This window comes from Corvus cornix, chromosome 1, assembly GCF_000738735.6.
Source record: "Corvus cornix cornix isolate S_Up_H32 chromosome 1, ASM73873v5, whole genome shotgun sequence".
Lineage (NCBI taxonomy): Eukaryota > Metazoa > Chordata > Aves > Passeriformes > Corvidae > Corvus > Corvus cornix.
The window spans coordinates 92,562,596-92,573,377 of record NC_046332.1 but is presented as its reverse complement, the minus strand read 5'-3'; positions in this window follow the sequence as shown (position 1 = coordinate 92,573,377).

The window sequence follows — 10,782 nt, the reverse complement described above, 5'->3', positions numbered from 1 at the left end:
CTTCCTTGTGCAAGGCAAGATCTGAAAAAAGGACAGAGGAGATGAACTCTATCCATGCTGCCTTCGTGGATGCTGCTAAGCTTTCATGTGTACTGCATACCTATCTCCCAATATTCCCCCAGAAAACTTATGGGCTCCTGGATCTGTTTCCATACAGGTACACGGATCCTTCCCTGTTCTTGACAGCATTCCTGGAACTGGCCTGTCCAAGACTGTCTCCACAAAACCCCAGTTAAGGTGGGTTAGCTCCACAGTCAGATTGCTCTACTAGCACTTCCACCCACACGGTTAGTCCACCACCAGCTTTCTATGTTTCACTCTTTGCTAGAAGGATGGAGACGAGCATGTGTTTTCACTTCTATAATATGTCCTCTCATATATTTTAAAAAACTTTTGGAAAGCTGATAAAATCTCAAAGGAACCAGTTTGTAGCTTGATGCCCTCCAAAAAGCAAGATGGGAAATAAAATTAGTTCATATAACTTATTAAGAACAAAACCCAAAAAACCATGATTATTACATGGCTAATTTCCACTAGTGACACTTTACAAACCTTTGTACAAGACAAAAGTAGAAAGGACAATTGCATAAACTGCACAAAGAGGAGAAATAGAAAGTAAAGAAGCCAACAACAATCTATCACAAACAGCTCCGTAAATAATAGTGCAATTTTCCTAGCTAATAGAATGGTTTAACACCTGAATACACTCACACGCCTGATTAAACACTAACAACGTAAACCCATGAAAGAAGATTATAAGTTGTAATATCTCTTTGCAAATAATAGCATATTAGCCACTGTTGCATACTTCTCTGATTGCATCCCTTTCATTCTTTTCATCTGGAAAACGGTTCACATTATAATAGTCAGCATCATTTGTGTTTTAAAACAAGCTATTACTTTGTATGCAGTGTATATTGCCAAATTGCAGGTCTCTTTCTCCATACATCTAAGTATACTCTTAAAGTTAATAAAATCAGTAATTGGCAGAGCAAGTTATCTTTAACTTGGCTTTCTATGAAAAAAACATTTTAACTTCAACAAACATTTACTTCTTGTCACCCTGGACACTTTTCCCAGGCCTTCTTCCCTTTTCTTATCAGAGGTTGCCAGGAGCATGAAATGTGCCTAACAGCAGCATCCCCACATTTACCAAAATGCATGAGCCTGCCCACATCCACATCCATACAGTTTTCTTTGGCTTCTGTTCAGTTGACTTGAAACAAGTGTGGGTGTCTTGAAAAGAAACATGGAAGGCCAAAACCTCTGGTTTCAGTCACAACAATCTCAGTTCACCACCTTCTTTAATCAATCACTTTCATCCCTTTCTATTTTCCATGCACCTCCAGCTATGCAATTCACTCTTGTGTCTTGTCTCCTCTTGCTTGGACATTCAACCACTGTAATTTATTGACCTTCAGGCCTGCCCTCCTGCTTGAATTACTTAGAAATCCCTAGTTGGTTTGAAAATCCTCCAAGTGAGGCAAGAAAAGAGCACCCCTGGAGATTTAAGTGAGTAAACAAACTTCCCAACCCAATGGAAGAACACTGGAAAAGTTCAACGCAGTGCATTGTAGCATTTTTACTGCTGAATCTCTAAAAGGACAGGATAAACAAAAGTTCACAGGAACAGTTTGGGTGTGCTCCATTCTGTTTTAGTGCACCAGGTGAAGCTCCATCATCTGCTGCATTTGCCTGATTCCTTTAGAGCACAAAGCTCTGTGGTAAGTAAAGCCTGGGGCTGAGCCAGTATGGCAGTCGTGCTTCAGAGGCTGTTCAAAGCCAGAAGGAAAATCAGCCCAGTCTTTTCAAAGCATGGCGTTTGAACAGAAGTGATACTCATTCAGAAAAGGTAGCCTAAATGGAGGTTTCTGTTAAGAAAAAAACCCAGGACAGTAGTCTACTTTTCAGATAATTACTTTCTCTTTTCTGCTTAATTTTGTATTCCAGCTGTTGAGGCATATAAAACTGTGGTTATGATTTATTCCTCATCATAGAGGGAAGAGTAAATTTTAAGGTTTTTCCATGATCTTCTAAACCATCAGGTACTGGCCATTCACTAAGACAGACCAAGGAAATTTTGGACCAGTCTTCACAACTGATACAGCTAATTCTAAGTTTCCTACCAAGAAAGTTCAAACTGGTTAAAATTTTTCCTTTCTCTTTTTTGTTTCCTAGAAGGTTACAATTTGCATGGTCTTTATTGTCAATCTACCCACTAATATGCCTGTGGGTTTCACAAGAAGGTATCTTCAAACTCTTCCTATAGCTGAGATATAATCAGAAACGATAGCGCTACTGTTTCTAGTGATCAGCTTTCCCAAACACCCTCTTGGGGTGGATTTTCCAATATTATTCTGAGACCACCCTACACCTCTCTTACCAAAGAGTTCTGAGTGTGATAAAAAGTGTTCTAGGAGTAAGTTCCCTTGGAGATAAAGCCAGAGCGGGGGGGGGAGGAAAGAAAAAAAAGAAAAGAGTAAATGTAAAAGTAGGCAGATACACAGGTGAATTTAGCAAATTTTGGTGGCAAGCAAAAAGGAATTGAACCTGGCTCTAGTCCATTTCTACCACCTCTACAGGAATAAGGATAACTATTAAAGGAGACAGATTAGCTAGTTTTCCCCCACTCTTATTTTGAATTCTTGTTTTCTTGTGCAGAACTATGGGTCTGTACAGATATGGTGTTAGAATTGAAAAGCAGGTAAAACAAATTGAAGACAAAAAACCCCAAAGGAAAAAGTAGAAGGCCTGAACAGAGTTGCCTGGTGTAACCTCACACCCAGCACACATCTCAAGAGCAACAACCATAGGTAACTGAAAGCTGACACTGCCAGAAAGCTCATCTGCCACAAACTTGTAGGTACTCCAGATCAATAGATTGGGTCTTTCATTGTTGTTATTATTAAAAGAGATGGATAAAGAAATGAGACATTTGTATCTAGCGGATCCAATGAAAACAGAAATTTTGTTCACCCTTTGCTACCTGCTCAGCTGAGAATTGTTTTAAGTTTTGCATTTCTCTCGAAGGTTCTGGATGAACTTCTCTCAATTCCAACCACCGTAGCATTTCTCAGGATAAGCACAGACCGAATACCAAGGCACGGACATCTGACTTAGTGCAGTAACTGAGGGCTGGGAAAAGGATGTTTATGGAATATCAGTGTCAGGCTGGAAGGTTCCTCAAAAAGTCATTTAGTCCATTTCCCATGAGCTGCTGTCAGATCAAGATTGGACTTGCAGGTGGAAATTGCTTAGGCATGGCCATAGCATATACCAATGATGTGACAGCAGGCAGGAATGTGAGGCCAAGTGACTTACGCCACTCTAGAGTTCAACTCAGCTGTCATCACTATCAGGCCACAGTTTGCCAGACTGGCCTCAGAAAATCAACTTGGCTAAATTATTTTAGGAATTTTGGCTTTGCAATTAGGCTACAAAGTTTTTATGGAAAATTAAGCTGCTTGACCATTTCCACAGGCCAGAACAGGATAATCATCTGTCCATCCATAGGTACTGCAAGACCACTGTCATAGCAGTCTTCCTTGCTTATCTCTTTCTTGAAGTCCAGTGTGCAAAGCCAGTCACAGGATTCCACAGCAAGCTTCACCAGCATCTTCCCATGTCTTACATTTGATGTTTCTGCTAAGATGCTTCTGAAAGAGGATCATGTCACTGGTTCAGATTAGGCTACTAATACTGGGAACATATGATGCTGACACTTGGAAATAAAAATTCTCCACATTTGTGCATCAATTTCTTCTTCTTACACACAGTGATACACACTGTGCATTCAATTTTTTTCTTTTTTTTAACATCAGGTCATCTCTTCAGTTTACCAAAATCATTCTGAGTTATGAGTCTATCCTCCAAAGTGCTTGACAGACTGCCCCAAATTTCATCTCATGAAAATTTTATACTCATATGCTGTCTTTCAATATCAAGGCAGTTGAAGTAAAGGAGACTGAGGGGAGACCTCATCCCAGTCTACAGCTTCCTCACAAGGGGGAGCAGAAAGGCAGGCACTGATCTCTTCTCTTGGGTGACCAGTGACAGGACCCAAGGGAATGGCCTGAAACTGTGTCAGGGGAGGTTTAGGTGGGATATCAGGAAAAGGTTCTGCATCCAGAGGGTGGTTGGGCATGGGAATGGGCTCCTCAGGGAAGTGGTCACAGCACCAAGCCTGACAGAGTTCAAGACGTGTCTGGACAATGCTCTCAGGCACAGGGTGTGACCCTTGGGGTATCCTATGCCGGGTTAGGAGTTGGACTTCAGTGGTCCTTGTGGGTCCCTTACAATTCAGGATATTCTATGATACTATTATTCTACGATTGCATGAATATTGGCTGTGAATATAATAACTGGACAGTTCGAAAAAGCTGTGTATGATTTGAGCACAGGAAAGGCTGCGATGTGTATCTGTCCGTTCAGCTTTATGTAGCCATATGAAGCACTTAGTTGTCCTGACCATTTTCAGCAAATCCTAGCGTCTTTTGATTTGCACTAGTTAGTAGTCAATGACATAGATAAGATGTGTGTGAACAACTTCCACAGGAAAAAAATCACCAGGAAGTTGTTAAATAATAGCAGTGGAAAGGTTAAACTGCTCGCTCAGGGCAAGTCTGTACCCTACAGGAAACCATTTCCTACACAGCTCTAGTAAAACACTGCTGTCTCAAGCACCGGTATTTAAGACCCGTTTGAAGCATATTGTTGTGGTTGTGGCTCCAGTGGTTCCTGATGTTACTGCTAAAGTTTTCTTCTACCTAAAAATTAAATTTAAGAAATACACCTTTAAGATGTACTCTTTTTTGTTCTTGCCTCTTTGCTGCACTCACTTGCACTTGTGCCAGCATAGATGGCAGCCTGGATAAGCTCCAAGGCAGATGACTGAAATGACCTGCATTGAAAATAAAAAATGAATGAAAAAACACACCACCCCAGTGATCTTTGTCAGGACTCTCTGGAGGGAATGGCAAGAACCCTTGCTTCACCACAAATATAGAAGAACCACAAATATAGAAGAACCACAAAACTACCAAAGTTTGCACTTGAAGCTGGAGCAAGCACTATCCGCACTTGGTTCTGGGGGAATAGAAATGCCAGTGAGAATAATGCTCCCAGCCGGACCCCTAATAATCTTTGAAAAACAATGACATTGAGGCATGGGATCAGAAGGACCAAATACTAACTGAATTGAAAAGTAGAAGTAATCATTCCTCTGGAAGGCATATTCTAGAGCCATACTTGGGACCCAGCCAGAACATATGCCTCTGCAGAAAAAAAAAAAGAGAAAGAGCAACGTTTTGCCTGAAACAGTTGCTCCATGGGAGTTACCCTGGGTATGTGTCAATGGGAAGACTCAGGAAGCAGATTCAGGTTGTGTCTGAGCTGAACCACTCACAGTCATTTCATTAAAACAGAAAGTCTCCTGGCATGTTGGTAACTTCAGTTTTATTCAACTCATTCTTTACCAATAAGCTTTGGTGCAATGATCTAAAAAAGGAAAGATATGTATATATACTTTACGTTTCATATACATATGTTATGCCTCCCCACTCTGGAGACAGATACCAAGGGAAGACAGCAGGGTAAGAGCAAAACCATAAGTAGTCCCTATTCAGCCACTGAGGGTTTGAGCACCACTTCAAACATCTAGAATCTCTTGAAATGAATGGGGGCGGTTGCACACTAGAAGATTGTCTTGCACAGAGAAAGGCTGTGGTCCAGCCTTCAAACTCTTCCGTGAGCCCTCCTCTCTGCAGCTGTTATACACGATGTCCTGGTGACAAAACAGTTGCACAAGCGTTCATGTCCTTTCTATTCACTTATCAGTAATGTTTTTCTCTAGGCTTCATATTCTTGCCTTCTGCTTAACCTCCTGCGTCATGGTGGCGCGGCTGGCAGGGATGCATTTCAGGAGTCCTTTCTGCCGAGGCCCCTTGCCAGCCCCCCTTGCCGGCGGTCCGTGCCCAGGGATGCGCTGGGAGCAGCCAGCCGGGAGCACTTGGGTGCAGCACAGTCGATGTGGGGACGGGGTGGGTCAGGCCACACCACGCTGCTCGCTGACCCCCGGTGTCATAAAACACGGGTGTGTTACAGCAAGTGCTCGCTGCCCGCCTCACACAGCGCTTCTGCGGTAATTACGGAAAAGGCGTGGAGTGACAACAGTGTGTCTAACAAAGTGCTCGTGTGATGCAGCTGTATCCGCTCTTAATCCTTCATTAATGCCTCATCAAAAGAGTACTGTACTTTTCATTTGTTTCATTTGCCGAAGGTCAGCATACTTGGAAGCTATTGTCATACAGCATTGCAGACTTTTTACATATTTCTCTGGTATTGTTCCAAGCTATTGTATACGCAAATGAGTCAATTGGTATGCAGATTGTCTATCATTAAAACCGTTTCAAAATCAGCTTTGTTGTGAGTTTAGCGGAGAGCTTGCATAGTCTTCCTGAATGTAATGTGTGGTTCTGCACTGGTGCGGTGAGGTGGTCGTGCCAGCCTCACGTGGGACCAGCCCTGGTTTTCGTACTGGCAGAATGTGCAGTGAAATCGTGGGAAATTTTCCCTGGGAACAAGTTTGCAAGCTGAAGCCCTCTGCTTACCTCACCCTCACTTTGCAAACCACACAGGCTACGTGGTCGTATCTGTGCTTTTACCTCGCCTCCTTCTTTTGCTGGGTTGTATTTTGCTTCAGTGTGAGTCCCTAAGGTCTGCAGAATTTTTCCCTAGTCTCCTTGGGAGACGTGTCAGCCCCAGAGCTGGTCCTGCCTTTCCAGCAGGCAGCACATCTCTGCAGCTACAAGCACTGCCTGCACCAGCCTCTGCCTTGCTGCCATGGCACTGAGCCCTCCTCATCAGCCCAACATATCCGAACTTCACACACACCCAGGGCAGAGTCTTCTGCTTTGTTTTTACTACCGAATTTCAGCCTTGAGGGAGAAACAGTGCTTCAGAAAATAAAGGCCACTTGCCTTTTCTATCACCTTCACAGTTTTTTAGCGTTTCCTCTGTGGTTTTTTTAGCAGTTCTTATCCAGGTATCACAAGCTCTTGCTGCAGAACCTGGATTCACTTGTTCGCAAAAACCATTTTAATGACTTCTATGTGAAAAAAAAAAAAGAAGTATTTTTATTTGCAGCTGTGTTGCGTCAAGTGGCATAAAAATCTTCTCTCTTTAATGAGGGAACTATAATCATAATCAGAAAAAAAAAAGAAGGGTAAAATTAAAACCTACATTTTTATAAAATAATTCAATGACAGGAAATGTTCATTTCAACAACGTGCAATACACCAGGAGGTTTAGAAGAACAGGGAATGTAGATATAAAATTCTTAACAGAAGTGGAGGAGAGTAGAGTTTGGGACCATCTGTACAAACCCAGTATTGCCAAGGCTATGGGACCTGATAAGATGCAGCTGAGGAGCTGAAAAAGTTCGTTAACCTCAATGCAAAACTGCTTTCTATCATCTTTGAAAGATCATGCAGGTCACAGTCCCAGACAAGTAGGAAAAGTCTAATTTATGATCATCTACCAAAGAAAGATCTGGGAAACTACTCACCAGTCAGGCTCACGTTTTTCCCAGGGAAAGCTGTGTGTTGAGCCCTCATGGAAGGTATTTCCAAGCAAATTAAGGTCAAGAAGGTGACTAAGACAAACCATATTGGATGATAGCTTTCTATGATGAAACAACTTACTCGATAGATGACGGGAGAACTGTGGAGAAAACACTACCTTGATTTTAGCAAGGCATTTGCCAGCATCTGCTAAAAAATCCTTGTTGACAAGCTGGAAAGTTTTAGTGAGCATGGAATTACAGCAATTCTTGACTACTGAAACTTGTTGCCAACAAGACATGTTTTTCCATCTCGGCTTCTAAAGACCAAAGTTAAAATAATAAGCACAAAGAAATTTTCCATTCGTTTCAACAATTTCTTTATTTCAAGATGTACTGATGCAAGTTGGCCATTCATATCAAGATTTGTCAGTGGTCTTTTTTTTGTCACATCTGAAGAAATCTGTTAAAATCAATTCCCAATCCAGACCTATAAAATATTGGCTCTTAGCTGCAGAGAGACCACCTCCCTCACTCATCGGCATCTGGGGGACAGATGTCACTCTTTGACATCACTGTTTGTGGCACAAGTGGTGGCTAGAGTCCCCTTGGGGATAGTTTGTTAATGTCCATTTGAAGGCAAAGTTTAGTTCAGTCTTGAAGCATGATTTGTAACCTACTGCTACTGTATGGACTTGTGTTATTTATACCAATCTGTGCTGGATTTAAGAGCAAATTGTGTTTTCTGAGCAGTCTGAATACTACGCATTTGTTTAAAAGGGTACTTGCAGAAGCAACATCTTTCGCACAAGAGATTTTTGGTGTTTTGATTTGTGTTTTAAAGCATCATTGCATAAAGGAAAATGATGATTTACATTCTGAAAGCACTCTCTGCCCTGGTGTCAGGTAAATTTGTGCAGATAAAATATTTCCAAATTAATCTTCCCGGCCAAGAAAATGGCAGTACAATGTAAATGGGCATGTGATGGCTGATGGTGCACTGCTCTGATTTAAAAAGAAGGAGAAAAACTAGGGCAATCTACCCTTTCTGTTTCATTCCCCCCTGCCAGGCCTGAGACAGGAGATCTACCCACTGATTCTCCAGGCATTTTGAACTGGGAGAATTCCTTTCTGTTGCCCACCAGCAGTATCTACCTATGGTTCAGGGGGAAGAAATGGGCTGCCAGGAGCTTCTACTAGCTCTGCCTAGTCCTAAATAAAGGCAATCACTTAGATCACTTAATGCAAGCAGCAGTGGCACCCAAACACATACAAAAATGTCAATTTATGATTGTCAGTTCCAGTACAGCAACCTAGCAACTCTGGAGCCCTGGCATAATTATAGGCACCTCCTTCCCATCGTCGCCTCTTGCCCACTGTGGTATCACAACTCATTTCAGGCTTTCAGAAGTCTTATCTGAGATAAGTGGTCACCAGAGCCACCATTCAGTACATGTGGAATATAGTCACCTCCAAGTGCAATTCACCCCAACTGAAATACTAAAGTTATTCATCTCACTTCTGTTTTCAAGTTCTTTCTGCTTGAAATATTCTCTGCATTTCACTGGGCAGAGTAAGTATTTCACAAGGTCAAGTCAAGACTACTTGCCTGCTAGCAAGGGGTATAATTTTGGCAATACCAAAATGGTCCTGTTATTTCTAAATTTAGTAAAATATAGCTATCCTTGTGCTGGTTTTGAACTCTTGCTTTGGGGATTAGGGTTGGGTCTTACTCACCTGAAAGACAGCAAACGTTTTTGTATTGCTGTATGACTTCAGCTGCAGAGGTACTGCTGACACTGTTGTGGTTATTGAGTCATTCAGAACACAAAGAAAAAACTCTGATAAGGCCAAACATGAGAATTCGGAGTGAGACACTGCACCAAACTGATGGTCTGTTTATTGCATTAATCTTGAAATCCAGTTGTGCAAATCTGGTTTGAGAATTCATCAAAAAACACCTTAAGAAAACACTTTAAAAATTAAAGCTCTCTAATATAAATATAAATATAAAAAATAAAGCAATATTTTTCTGCTGAAATGATTCTACAGAACAAAGAAAAATAAGTGCAGTAATGATATTATCATTGTTGCTGTTGTTATTATTATGCCGCAGTAAAAGCAGAAGATACATAATTCCCTCATGCAGAACATCTTCAGTAGGAAGCCTACAATTTTAAGTTTGTAGGTAGAAGATTACAGAGAGATGGGCAGAAACATTATTTATTGGACAGAGGGATGAGGAGTCCAGTGGAATGCTGCTTATCCCAGAACTCTCCCTCTACTTCACTATCTTTTTTAATGCTCCATCTTTTTGTTCATAGAGATGCAGTTTGAGGTTGATTTTCAGATGCCAAAGGAGCATGTTGTGTTGAGTCTCAATGGAGGAGGCTGGCAGCAGCGGGGCTGCAGGAATGGCGTTTGTGAGGGGGCTGCCCCATGCCAGACACAGCCATTTCCATATGGCTCTAGTGGATACACCACTGGCCACAGCTGCGCCCGCCTGTGACGCTGGTGGGGCCTCGATGGTGATATTTGGAAGGAAGGAAAAAAAACACTGATTGGGCAGAAAGTAAAAAAAGATGGGAAATAGCAATGCAAACACCAGGGTCAGAGAAGGAGAGGAGGTGCTCCAGGCACTGGAGCAGATGTACACACTGCAGCTGATGGAGGGAGGACCCCACACCAGGCCAGCTGGATGTTGCTGAAGGAAGCTGCAGCCCCTGGCAGCCCACACTGGAGCAGAAGAAAGATGTGGAAGAAAAGGAGAGGCAGAGAGAAACCACTGCGTACTGATCACAAACACCCTCCTGGAGTCCGTCATTTTCTCACTGGAGGGACTGAATGTCTACAGTGGTAACAAGGGCAGGAGGAGAGGAGTCTGGAATGAAAGAGTGAACTTGAGCACGGGGGAAAGATAGCTGTTGGTTTAACAATTGTTTTGGGTTTTTTTTTCCTCACTACCTGATTCAGTAAGTAAATATTTATTTTAATTGGCAATTGATTAATTTTAGTCAAGTTAAGTCTGTTTTGCTGCAGCAGTAATTGGTAAGTGATCTGGTTTATCTTATCCTGTGAGCTTTCTTCTTCCTGTTCTTCCTGTTTTCCCCACCCCCAGCCGAGTGAGGGTGTGTGTGAGTGAGCGGCTGGGTGGGAGTTTCAGTGTTCACTGTGGCTGTCCCACCATCTACAGCTGTTTCTGTGGAATTAACCTAAGACACTCC